Genomic DNA, 13,857 nt, shown 5'->3' with positions numbered 1-13,857 from the left:
GTGCAATATTTAGCCTTGCTAATGTAGGACAATGATCATGGCTTACTCGTAAATTTTGTAGGATGTTGCCTAATGATCTAAGATAGAGTCTCTATCTAATGTTGCCTAATGATCTAAGGTAGAGTCTCCACCTCGTGGGGGGGGGGAGGGGTTCACTTATAAATATGTAAGTGTAGCGTGTGGGTTCAACATAAGGAGTTTTTAAATTCCTTTTTTTAACACATTTTTACATACAGAAGGATACCATTTAAAGGGGCTATTTACAGATAGAATAGACAAAGGGCGTCATGAAATAATTACACATAAGGGGTTTTAAAATTCGACCTTGGACGCACGTTGTAAGATTCCTCCTTCTAGCTTTTGAGGTGTAAAGGTGTAAGAACCTCCCCTTCTATTCTTGTAATTATTCCCCTCTCTGAAATAAAAGAAAGATCTTGTTTTATCCTATTTTGGCCTAGAGAGAGATAATCCAAAATTGAGATATCTTTGGATATAAAAATCCTCCTAGTATCTAAAATGGTTTCTCCCTGAAGCAGAAGTTCAAAATGAACTTTCTAATGTGCATTAGGAATTAATTAAAAATAGTATAAGGGACCTTAGCCTAAGGGTCTACATTTTCAGAAATTTTTAGATTATAGTCTAATTAAGGTTCCAATGGGCCAATTGGATTAATCCAAGTGTTGGGATGAGATAAATCTAAAGAGTTAAAGAAAATACCCAAAAATGAGTAAATGCTCACATAAGATGAAGAGTTGACTGAGTACAAGGTTTGTTAGTTAAAAATTATGAGATATTACTAAAAAAATGAGATATTTTGGAATAATGATGCATTTTTGACACCTTGGTAAGGAAAGGGGGACTCTTAAGGTAGGCTCCTCTTTCACATGTGTGGAAGGGTTTTTAATTCAAAAAAATTATGATATTTTTATCTCTCCCCTCTCCTGGATCAAACCAAATAAAAAAGGGAGCCAAACTGGTCCAAATCTTGTCCAAATTGAGTCAAACTAAACATTTGGAAAATTCTAGAACCCAGTTGGACTTGGTTAGTAGCCTCCCTCACCTATAAATAGACTCTCAGTCATTTGTAATAAAATATTAGAGCTATACTATGCCAATATTATATTAAAATAATCATATTTTCTATTATCTTTTAAAATTTTCTCTCTCTTGGGAGCTTGGAGCTCTCTCTCTCTCTCTCTCTCTCTCTCTCTCTCTCTCTCTATAACAACTCTTGGAGTTGCTCTTCTCCTCTTGGTGGACCAATTGATTGGTCGGGGGGTTCACTGCTAATAGAGAATCAAGCTAAACTTGGACGTAAAATTAATTTTTATGGTTTTTTTAAATTTATCTCAATGACTTCTTCTTCTTAACCCCTCTCAAGCTTGAGAAGCTTTCTAAATAATTGTCTTAATTCAAATCAAGCTTTTTCTTAAAGTCTTAATGCTTAATTAAGAGAGTTAATCTTTATGCTTATTTGTAATGCTTTCTTTAAGTAAATCTCTCTCTCTAAAAGAATAGCCATCTTTATGGCTAAATCCCTTGAAAAAGGATGCTTCTCAATGATAGTCTCTTAATTCAAAGTTAAACTCTAGGCCTGTTAAGCTAGAGATTAAGAAAATGGTATTTTTATGATTTTGTGTTAACAAAATAATGGTTATTTCTTTTAGATTATTTATAAGTAGTTAAAAACTACTTTGATTGATTCTAAATGAGTATTAGATTATCCTATCAATTTGGAAAAAGAGAAATAATGGAATGAGCTTAATCTAGTGGTATAATCATAGTTAAGTTTATGAAAATTATGATTTAGATTCATAGTTTGATTTTAAGCATAAAAGAGGAACTACTATCATATTTTCATTGCAAGTTTTTATTCTTTAGAAAAAAATTAAGAATTATCAATAATAGCAGCGAAGCTATGGTAAAATTTTTAAAAAATAATACATATCTTATTTTTATACATAATGCTAAAAGTGCACTTCCTACCATATTCTAGGATTGGAAATCCTATGCAAAAAGGATGTTTTTTCATCAAATTTATGAGAAATAATTTTTATTATAATTATACATAATTAATTGATTATGAGAAAAGAGTAGATTCTAGTAAATTTATTTTTATGCAAAAAGAGAAATTTCCATGATATTTGAGATCCAAGTAATTAAATGGTAAAAGAAAATTTTTTGGCATAATTCAATTTATGAGTATTTATCAAAAGTGAAATTTTGAGCATTATTAATTTTATTGGAAAATATGGATAGAATTGATTTTTGTAAATCCCATGAATCTTTTACTCAAAAGAAGAATATTGAATATATTTCACTTGAGAAATTTGAGAAAGAATATGAAAATATCCATCGAGAAAAAGTACCTTTAACTAGGCCAAGCAATTGGCAGAAACTTAGAAAAGTCCTATCGGTATCGAAAGTAGAAAATGGTACTAAATGTGAATGCGATGTGAATAAGATGTGAATGTGGATGTGATGAGATGTGTTGTGATGTAAATGGATGTGGATGTGGATGTGATGAGATGTGATGTGATGTAAATGGATGTGGATGTGGATGTGATGAGATGTGAATAAGATGTAATGATATGTGAAAGGATGTGATGTGATGTAAATGGATGAGAATGAGATGTGATGTGATGTAAATGGATAAGAATGAGATGTGATGATACGTGAAAGGATGTGATGTGATGTAAATGGATGAGAATGAGATGTGATATGATAGATATGCATGTGAATGAATGTGGGATGTGAATGGGTGTGATGGATGTGATGAGATGTGAGTGGTTGAGGTGAGATGTGAATGTGATGTGATGTGATGTGGATTTGGTTAGATATGAATGGATGAGATATGATGTGGCTAGATGAGATGTGATGTGATGTACACTTGGGTAGATGTGAATGAATGTGAAGTAATGTAAATAGATGTGAACGTGATGTGATGATATGTGGATGTGATGTGGATCTGAATGAATGTAGATGGATGTGATGTGATATGAATGGATGAGATGCAATGTGGATATGTTGTGATGCGATGTGATGAGGATAGATGTGGATAGATGTGATGAGATGTAATATGATGTGATTAGATGAGAATGGATGAAGGACGATGGGAATACATATGACTGGATGTGGAATAAGCAATGTGAATTGATGTAGAAGAATGTGGAATAACGAGAAATGATGTGGAACAATGTGGAAAGATGAGAGTTCGTTAGAAATTATATTTATGAAATCTGTTTCTAAATGACTGTTTTATGTCAAGATCAATGCTGGGGAAGCATTTTGGCCATCTTGTGAAATGAGGTCATGGTGGTGGAGACCGAAGTGATAAAGTTGCAACAGTTGAGACGGAGAGTCAATGGAGGACGTCTCGCGTAGCAAAGTCGAGGTCTATGAAATCTGTTTCTAAATGACTGTTTTATGTCAAGATCAATGCTGGGGAAGCATTTTGGCCATCTTGTGAAATGAGGTCATGGTGGTGGAGACCGAAGTGATAAAGTTGCAACAGTTGAGACGGAGAGTCAATGGAGGACGTCTCGCGTAGCAAAGTCGAGGTCTTGACCAGCCGGTTCGATTTAAATGGTGAGCTTCCAGTACGGTGGATGAGGGACCAAGGAAGCGACCTATGAGTGAAGTGCTAGGTGACGTGTGAAGGAGCCTAGAGGGTGTTGACCATACGGTGCTCGGGCTCTAGGTTGCCAAAGATACCTATGCGTGCGTCGGGGAAGGAAAATGGAAAAAGTTGTTAGAGTTGTGAACTTGGGCATGGATCTGGTTGATTGTCCTTGCTGGTCCTCAACGGATGATTCCATGGCTCTTTTATATGGATCTGTTGGTTGATCTTGCTGATCTTCAATGGAGAGTCCATCTGGATATTCTTATGTGATCATATTGCCGGGTACTATGAGCTAGGAACTATTGAAAAGGCCCTTGAGTGAATACGTGTTGAGCATTCTGGTTGCCAATGATGCCATAGGTACACCGATGAAGGAATGATTAGAAATTAGAATTCAAGCTAGATATTTTGGAGGATTATGATCAATGATAAGTGCTATGGTTTTATTAAAAGATTGTTTTAAAGATAGCTGAATCTATGAAACAAGCAATTTTATATTGGGCGTGTAAGTAGTGTGACTATCTTAAAGTTTGCTTGAAGTGCCGGTTAGGGGGCATGGGAACTCTTTTCCATGGTACCCGGGGCAAAACATAACCAAATTTCTAAATGGATCCTATCACTACAGTGGTTGGGCGGTTGGCTAACCCACAGGATTGGATGGGGTTAGGCTAGACTGATGGATACCTAAAATGAGACTCAATTTTGTTAAGTTACGATAGTTGAAGTAAATCCTAGATAACCCTTGTTCTATGAAAAAGAATCAACGGTTGTGCCTCTTGATGAGGAAAAAAGCATTGGATTCTATGATCCAAGTGCAAAACTCTTCCTTGATCTGTGTTGGAATTAGGGTTGCAGGAAAGCACACAAAGCTTGGAGAAGAAGAAGCAAGAATGCACACAACACACAATGTATTAGATTGTGTCAATGTACAAAAGATAAGTTAGCCCTAGAAGGATGGGTGCATATACAAGCCGGGGGAAAAAACCTCCTAAAGAGGGAAAAAGTGCCCCGGCGGTCCTAAGTGTGTTCACACACATCACTGCCTATATATATATGGCAACAAATCCCCCCTGGGAGTGATGGTGTGAACGAGAGCTGGCACTCATGTATAGGGGAGTGCCATGCCCGAAGTAGATCAGTCCACAAAGGGGAGCAAGCCCAAAGCTTTGCGGAAAGCTTTGAACTTCTCACGAGGAAGCGCCTTTGTGAAAAGATCGGCGAGGTTGTCCTGTGTTGGCACATAGGCCAACACAGGACAACCTGCTGAGGAAGCGCCTTTGTGAAAAGATCGGCGAGGCTGTCCTGTGTTGGCACATAGGCCAAGCTGATCTCTCCTGCTGAGAGTCTCTCCCTGACATAGTGATAATGCACCTCAATGTGCTTTGGGCGAGCATGAAAAACTGGGTTTCTCGCAAACTGCCAATGCGCTCTGACTATCAGTGAAGATAGAGGTGGCAGACTCCTGTCCACACCCAAGTCAGCCAAGCCGTCATAGCCACACACACTCAACCGTAGCTGTGAAAGCTGCCCTGTACTCAGCTTCACAAAGCTTCACAACTAGAAGTGGCCACAATAGGTTTCTTCTTGCTCAACCAAGATATGCATGAGCTACCGAGCATGAAACAAAAACCACTTGTGGACACTGTGTCATAGCAACCAGCCCAATCTGAGTCCGAAAAAGCATATAAATCTGGCGGCAACGATCCCCCCTTGGGATAAAACAACCCAAGATGTATGGTGCCACTCAAGTAGCGAAAGATGCGTTTAACTGCCTTCTAATGCTGAGACCCTGGGCTATGCATAAACCTGCTCACCTATGAGACTGCAAACTGAATGTCCGGCCTCGTAATGCATACATAAATGAGGCAACCAACAGTTGTCTAATAGAGTGTGACATCAAAGGGATCTCCAGCATCATGAAGACTCAACTTCAAACCTGTCTCCATTATTGGAGTAGCAATATGCTTGCAGTCTTCAAGGCCAAATCTCCGCAACAACAATGTCTCAATATACTTTGTCTGACACAAAGCAATACCTCCATCACACTGCTTAAATTGTATCCCCAAATAATGATGCAAATGCCCCAAATTTGACATCTCAAAAGAGGCATTCAAATCAGCCTTAAAATCAGCAATATGACTCTCATTTGGTCCTGTGAGCAGCATATCATCGACATATAGAGCAATGATTAGATGTACATCATCCACACGTTTAGCATACAAAGTGCTTTCTGTTGGACTATTCTAAAAACCATGTGCAGTCAAATATGCATGTATCTTTTCATACCAAGCTCGTGGAGCTAAAGCCTTTTTCAATCTGCACACTTTTTTTTCCTGCCCTCTTTGAACAAAACCACGAGGCTGCGATACATACACCTCCTCATGCAAATCTCCATTCAAGAACGCAGTCTTTATGTCGAACTGATGTACATTCCAACTATTATGAGCTGCCAATGCACAAATGCTACGAATGGTAGTCATACGACAAGTGGGAGCAAAGGTCTCATCAAAATCAATGCCCTTTTCTTGAGCATACAAGTCTAGCCTTATAGCGATCAACACTGCCATCTAGCTTCTGTTTCAACTTAAAAACCCACTTACATCTAATGGCCTTCTTACCAATAGGCAAATCACACAAAGACCATGTACCATTCTTCATTATAGCATCATATTCACTTTGCATTGTAGCTAACCAATTTTTGGATTTTTGTGTCTCATCAAATGAAAGAGGTTCTTCCTCTTCACACATACTAGACACAGCCAAAGCATAACAATCTGATGCATAAGATGCATAAGAGGCATGCTGAAAACCTGAACGAGTACGACTAGACAGGTGCATCAATTTTACTATCACGCAAGGTTTGCACCAGCCATTTATGCATACCTCTAGCCTGCTCATTTTCAGCCCTATCCTCATGAATTACATCCTGTAAATCTGCATCAGAAATAGGCTGATCTATGATGTCGTTTGAAATCTGCATAGGCTCAGTATTTGCCTCATTAGGACTTACATTTGAATTCACACCTGTAAATAGAGGCAACAACGTATCAAATACATCCCGTGAGCTCACACCTGTCTCTTTGGTACATGATAACAAGGCTGCACAGCATCTTCCACAAAAGAAACATCTCAACTAATCAAGATACGCTTTGACTGTGGATGATACAATCTGTAACCCTTGCTCTCAGCACTGTAACCAACAAAAATGCATTTGACAGCCTTATCATCCAATTTTCTGCGTTGTTGCACAGGCACTAAAGCATAGGCCAAGCAACCAAAGACACGCAAGTGACCAATAGAAGGCTTCCTGCCATGCCAAGCTTCGTATGGAGTAATAGACTGCAAGGCCTTAGTGGGACACCTGTTGAGTACATATGTAGTACACATGATAGCCTCAAGCCAAAACGCATGTGGCAAAGCTTGGCTCTTGACCATACATCGTGCCATCTCCATAAGTGACCTATTTTTCCTCTCAGCAATACCATTTTGCTGAGGGGTATACGGCACTGTACATTGGTGTTTTATCCCATGACTAGCCAGAAATGCATCAAACTCTTTAGACATGTACTCCCCCCCTCGATCAGAACGGAGGGTGCCCCCAGAGTACAATTGGATACATTTTCAACCATAAGCAAAAACTTTTTGAAGCACAAAAACACTTCGAACTTTGCCTTCAGTGGATATACCCATGCATGTCTTGAGTAATCAATGAAAGTCACGAAGTACAAGTGTTTTCCAAATGATGGACTTTGCATACATCACTATGTACAAGTTGCAATTTGCGAGTGGCCCGCACAGAACCATCCTTTGGAAACGCAGAACGCTGCATTTTGCCCAAAATACAGCCTTCACAAACATGTTTCAATGGTACCTCAAGAGGGGGCAATGAAGCAACCATATCAAATTTCTGCAAACGCAGCAAACTAGCAAAGTTCAGATGACCAAAACGAGCATGCCATAGTTTTGCATCTGAAACTGCCTTTTCATCTGAAACTGCATTTGCTGAATCTTCCACACACTTGTCATAAGAATTGAGCCTATACAACCCACGAAACAAGGTGCCAGATACAATAATCGTATCACCAGAAGTCAAATCATGAACAGTACATCTGTCATCCACAAATTTGACTACAAGTCCAAGTCTAGCAAGCGCAAAGACAGACAATAGATTCTTCTTTATCCCTGGCACATACAAAGCATCTGAAAGTGTGAAAGCGCTGCCATTTACAGCAGTAAGCATAATTTTACCAATGTCCTTCACTGGGTAAGAAGCATTATTGGCACATGTGACAGTATTCCCATTAGGGACAGCCTCAAGAGACAAGTGAACATATCACGATGCGAGGCAATGTGCTTTGTAGCACCACTGTCAAAATACCATACATGAGAGTCAACAGAAACTGCCAAACATGCATCATGTATAGATGGGTCATACTGGCAATACACGCTAAATGCCCATTCTGTATCCTGCACAACATTTGCAGAATCTGCATTTGTAGAAGCATCCACTATTGTGGCTGCATTTGACTCTTTCTTCTTTGCCTCTTTAGCCTTTAGCTTAGGCCAATTCTTAATGACATGATCAGTTGCCTTACAATAGTTGCACCTGACCTTTTTCTTACCTTTATCAAGAGCCTTCTCAGACTTATTGTTGCTACCTGTGGAAAGAGAAGAAGTTACAGGCCTATTAATAGGAGAAGAAACAATGGAAGGGACAACCTTACCACTTCTTCTCTGCTGGGCAGCAATAAATGCCTGATCAACTGCACGCTGCCTAGCCCTGTTTTTCCTAGACTGCACTTCTTGCAAGAGCTTGTTGACTAAAGTATCATACTTGACAACATCAGGTCTGTCCTCAGTGATAAGTCTCCACGTGGAAGCAAAAGTCTGATATGACTCAGCAGGTAAAGCATCAAGAACAGTATGCACAAGAGAATGATCAGGAATAATCTCACCTGCAGAAGTCAACTGTTCCTTGAGATCCTTAATCTCAGCAAGAAAAACATTCATGTCATCATCTTCCTGCATAATCTTTGATTCTAGCTCTTTACGCAGGTAAGAGATTTTTGCCTCGTTACGACCTGCATACAAACCAGCTAGAATATCCCAAGCTTGTTTTGCTATTTTAGCTGAACGAATATGTGGGGTGATGTTACGTTTGACAGAAAGTGCAATCAAGGCATGAGCCTATGCATCTTGACCATCCCAACGAGCTTGTTCAACAACAGTAGAGCTGCTAGAACCTACAACATCCTCAACAGATCCTACATCCACAGAACCTGGACGTACATCCATACCCTGCACAATGTTCCACACTCCTTTTGCAACCAAAACATACTGCATCATGTATGCCCAAAGTGGGTAGTTGCTGTCTCCATCCAATTTGTCATCAGCAGCAGACAACATGCGAAATACATCATTGCTGTTATCAGCCCATGGCCACTGACTGAAACTGATGCAAAAGCTACCTGTAATGAACTAAAGACTGAACAGAGAACAACTTGTGCTATGTAGTACTGTCAACAATAGAATACGTATGCCTATTTTGCAAAAAACTGCACTGTCAAAATTTCTGCGAAAACACCTGTGCAGAACTTGCAATGCAAAAACGGAGCCCGAAACGACCTCAGATGCAATTTCTGAGAATGCTAAGCCCAACGGGCTTATTTGCAAAGTATAGTGACCTGCAAGCACTCGTGAAAGCTCACCTCAATCGGAGAATGTGAGTCGGAGGGTGCCAACGGCGTAGCCCTGGGAGCCGATGCCTGCTCTGATACCAATTATTGGAATTAGGGTTGCAGGAAAGCACACAAAGCTTGGAGAAGAAGAAGCAAGAATGCACACAACACACAATGTATTAGATTGTGTCAATGTACAAAAGATAAGTTAGCCCTAGAAGGATGGGCGTGTATACAAGCCGGGGAAAAAAACCTCCTAAAGAGGGAAAAAGTGCCCTGGCGGTCCTAATTGTGTTCACTCACATCACTGCCTATATATATATATGGCAACAATTTGACCATGAGACTTATGGGTTCGATTGGATCAGTTTGGTTAGTGATGACCTTGACTACGTTAGAATAAAATATCCTGGAGGAATCGCCTATGTCTGCTAGGCGAGGGAAGTTTTTTCGGGTTCGATTTTGGAAGAACCGAGGGATTAGTCTCTTTTTCGGATATCCATGGGTGAGGCCTAGAGTGAGAGGTTTTGCCCTGCATAAGAAGTGCTACTCCTATTGCTGCACCCCAGAATTCGTTGCACGGAGGGGGCAGGGATCTTTCACACGTGATATAGAGGGTTTACATATAGTGAACCCCTCGAGGTCTCCACCTTGATAGTTAGAGACCTTACTTATGTTTTAAAGCTTTTAACTTCCAAGTTTTAGGTTTGTCCACTGTCTATCACCATGCTCTATCTTGCTTTTGCATCATTGTAATGAAACTAAATTTATTCAATAAGAATCGTTCAAAAAACTATTATTATCCTTAAAACATGTGTATTAATATAGAAGAATGTATTCATGTTGAAATATACAAGTGAATAGGGTGTGTGTGGGAACAAGCTCTTGGTTAGAGGCTGTAAAAGAGAAGATGTAATTGTGAAAGAACCTGTGAAAAGGTGAGAAGAATCTAATGGGAGAGAATAAAGGGTAGCATGAGAGAATTTAGGAGTGTGGAGTTATTCTGGGAGATATTCAGGGAAAAGAGAAGAGGTGGAGAGAATCAGGGCAAGAGGTGGAGATATTCTGGGAGTGAATCATGGAGAAATCAATGGGATTTGATGCTTGATGTAAACTCTATAAATTGAGGCATAGCCCTAATTAGAATTGGCTGGTTTTTGAGTATCCATGCCTACATTAATCTATTCGCTAATTATTCACTAATTACGTCTTAATCATTTGCTAATCACTTTGTTAATGATGTTGATTCTAGTGTTTGATCCACCATAGCTCATCATTATGCTCAAATTTCAACATGGTATCAGAGCCATGCCTAGAATCAATTAGGTTTATGAGCCCATTAGTTAATTAATTAAGATTAGTAGATAATTAGCAAAAAATCAAATTTTTAGTGAGTTTTTCACTTCCCCCTTCACCCCCAGCCAGTGGGAGGATCTCTAGCACCTTGCACACATAGAATTAGGGCACAAGCTTCTAGCATATGGTAGCTAACATCTTTGGCTACAAGCTCCTTAAGACGGCGCAGCAAACCGCGAATGCATTCAGGAGAAATCGACGTTTTGGCCGACGCGTTTTTTTCTGAGTAAACTACAGATTTCTCCTTCATCAAATCAAATCCTTCTAATTCCTCTTAGCCCAAGGGGTAATCAAGCATGCTCTACAAGCTGGTGAAGACAGAGTTGAGTTTCATTAAGTCTACAGTGAGATCCAAGCTCTTCATCAAATCTGCAGGTGACTTTGGTAAAACAGAGATTAAGCTTTCAATATTTGGTCAAATCTTGTGTTTCTTGGCTTAAACCTCTACTAGACTCATTGCTATTGGTGCCTTTGAAAGCATTTGAGCTCATTTGAAGTGGAAGGCACCAGATCTGGACTCCCTGCATACTCTGTTTTCTGCACACAAAACAGAGCATTAATTTGCTAATCAGTGATTAATCAGTGCTAATCACTATATTTTGGTGCAATTGAGGATTCAAATTAACCATTAGGTATCTGATACAGATCCCTATAACTTCAGATTGGAAATCGGAGTTGGTTTGATACTCCAACCATCCCGTACAAATTGGTTATCCTTGATTTAATGTAATTTCTGGTAAAATTGTGTTGATAAAATTGTGAAAATCATCATTTTGCATTTAACCCTTGGTTAATGCCTGTAAATCTCACTCAAATTCAAGATTATTCATAGCCAAAGTTGCATTTGGAATGTGCATGAGAATGAATGCTATACGCATTATGTATTGGGCACATTTTATCAGTGTAAAAATGGGAACAGACACTGCCCTTGTCCAGAGAATAAGGCAAGAGGTAAGACCTCCCTCATAATTTTGGGTTTGCATTGCATAATGACAAAAGATAAACATAAAAAGCCCAAAGGAACTGTCAGCAAAACATTGAAACATGCTGCTCACATGGAGCAAAATGACCTGATAGCGGACAAGCTCATGGCCCCAGCCATGAAAGAAGAAGAATATCTCTTTCCAAGAAGAGGATCCACACCGAGAAGAAGATCTAAAGGAAGACATGGACACGAGAAGAGAAGCTGCCACAAGAAGAGAAGCTGCCCCGAGAAGACTAAAAGAAGAGACGGACGCGTGGAGAGAAGCTGCCACAACAAGAAGACTGAAGACAAGAGAAGATGTGAGGCTCCAAAGAGTGAGGAGCCATGTGAAAATCTCAGAGAGAGAGAGAGAGAGAGAGAGAGAGAGAGAGAGAGACCCCACAACCCAATGTAACCTGCCCCAATAAAGTAAAACCACCTCTGAGCCACCGATGATGTAGGCCACGTGGTAGATGTATGTGTGAGCACTTTAGTCAAGGTCGCGGGCACTTATAGTAGCCTTGGACACATAGAGAGAGAGAGTGTCAAGGACTATGGAGTTTAGGGACTTGAGGCACTGGTCGCGGACTGTCAAGTAAGAAAGAAACTTGATACAGGGTCCAGGTGTGCTGAGATAACTTGAGGGGAGGAGTAGACACTAGTCGCGGACTATCAAGTAAGGGGAGGCAAACTTGGTATAGGGTCTAGGTGTTCTAGGAGTATTCACTTGAGGGGAGGTGTTGAAATATACAAGTGAATAGGGTGTGTGTGGGAACAAGCTCTTGGTTAGAGGCTGTAAAAGAGAAGATGTAATTGTGAAAGAACTTGTGAAAAGGTGAGAAGAATCTACTGGGAGAGAATAAAGGGTAGCATGAGAGAATTTAGGAGTGTGGAGTTATTCTGGGAGATATTCAGGGAAAAGAGAAGAGGTGGAAAGAATCAGGCAAGAGGTGGAGATATTCTGGGAGTGAATCATGGAGAAATCAATGGGATTTGATGCTTGATGTAAACTCTATAAATTGAGGCATAGCCCTAATGAGAATTGGCTGGTTTTTGAGTATCCATGCCTACATTAATCTATTTGCTAATTATTCACTAATTATATCTTAATCATTTGCTAATCACTTTGTTAATGATGTTGATTCTAGTGTTTGATCCACCGTAGCTCATCATTATGCTCAAATTTCAACAATTCATGGGTGTATCCTTAGCTTGATGCCAATGGAAAGGAACATATTTAATGCAAAATTTGTGTTGAAGCAAAGGCAAACAACCCCTTTTCATTGGATGGTAGCACAACCATCCAGAAACAAGCCTTGTAGGTGCATAGTGACTACGAGGCTCACAATAGGGCTATAGAAAGAGTAAAATTGAAGGCTAAAATGTCTTCTAAAGTCATAGAGAAATATATAGATTTGATGACTGATGTTGAGAAAAGTCGCATTATTAGTGTGATACAAATCCTATGGTTTTTTGTCCAAAATGACATGTCAATAGATTCATATGAGAAAGCATGCCAGTAATTATGTGTATATGCAGACACCTCATATGCCTTTTTCAATAGAATTCTTAGCCTATAGTAATCCCACAACTGGTAAGGAATTCCTTGAGGCTATGTATCATGTTTATTGGGAGGAACTGAGACAAGAGGATTTATGAAAACCATTTCTTCTCAATTATGAGAAAGTGGATGAAAGTACGCATAGGAAATATGAGAAACATTTGATATTTTACATCACTTATTTTGCAAATGAGAGTTTGGTGCATGTAAAATTTGATTTGTGCAATTAGTGAAAATAAGGATGACAAGGCTCAATCTATGTTTGAATGAGTAAAGCAACTCTTTGCAGATATGCACCTTGATGGAACAAAAAATTATTGGATTTGCATTAGATGGTGTAGGTTCTATGATTGGCATACATGAAGGTTTGGCAACTAAATTTTGTCATGTGGTTCCCCATCTTGTTGGTGTACATTGCATTGCATTGCATTACATCTTGTTGGTGTACATTGCATTGCACAAAGAAAATCTTGCAGTTAAGAATGTATGTGAAAAGTTTGTTGAGTATGTCCATGTTGATAAATTTATTTGGGGAATGGTTATGAGATTCCACTCTTTGTTGAGAAGAACTTATTGATATTTATGATTCCTTACAAATGAAGCATTACCAAGTGTTGCAAATGCATGCAATGAGAGGTTTGGCGAGGTTAGGTAATGGCTAACTTAGTGAAAATTA

Source organism: Cibotium barometz, chromosome 37 (assembly GCF_041138505.1).
Source record: "Cibotium barometz isolate CiBa-2024 chromosome 37, ASM4113850v1, whole genome shotgun sequence".
NCBI lineage: Eukaryota > Viridiplantae > Streptophyta > Polypodiopsida > Cyatheales > Cibotiaceae > Cibotium > Cibotium barometz.
The sequence above is the reverse complement of the archived record's forward strand: the minus strand, read 5'-3'. Positions refer to the sequence as shown.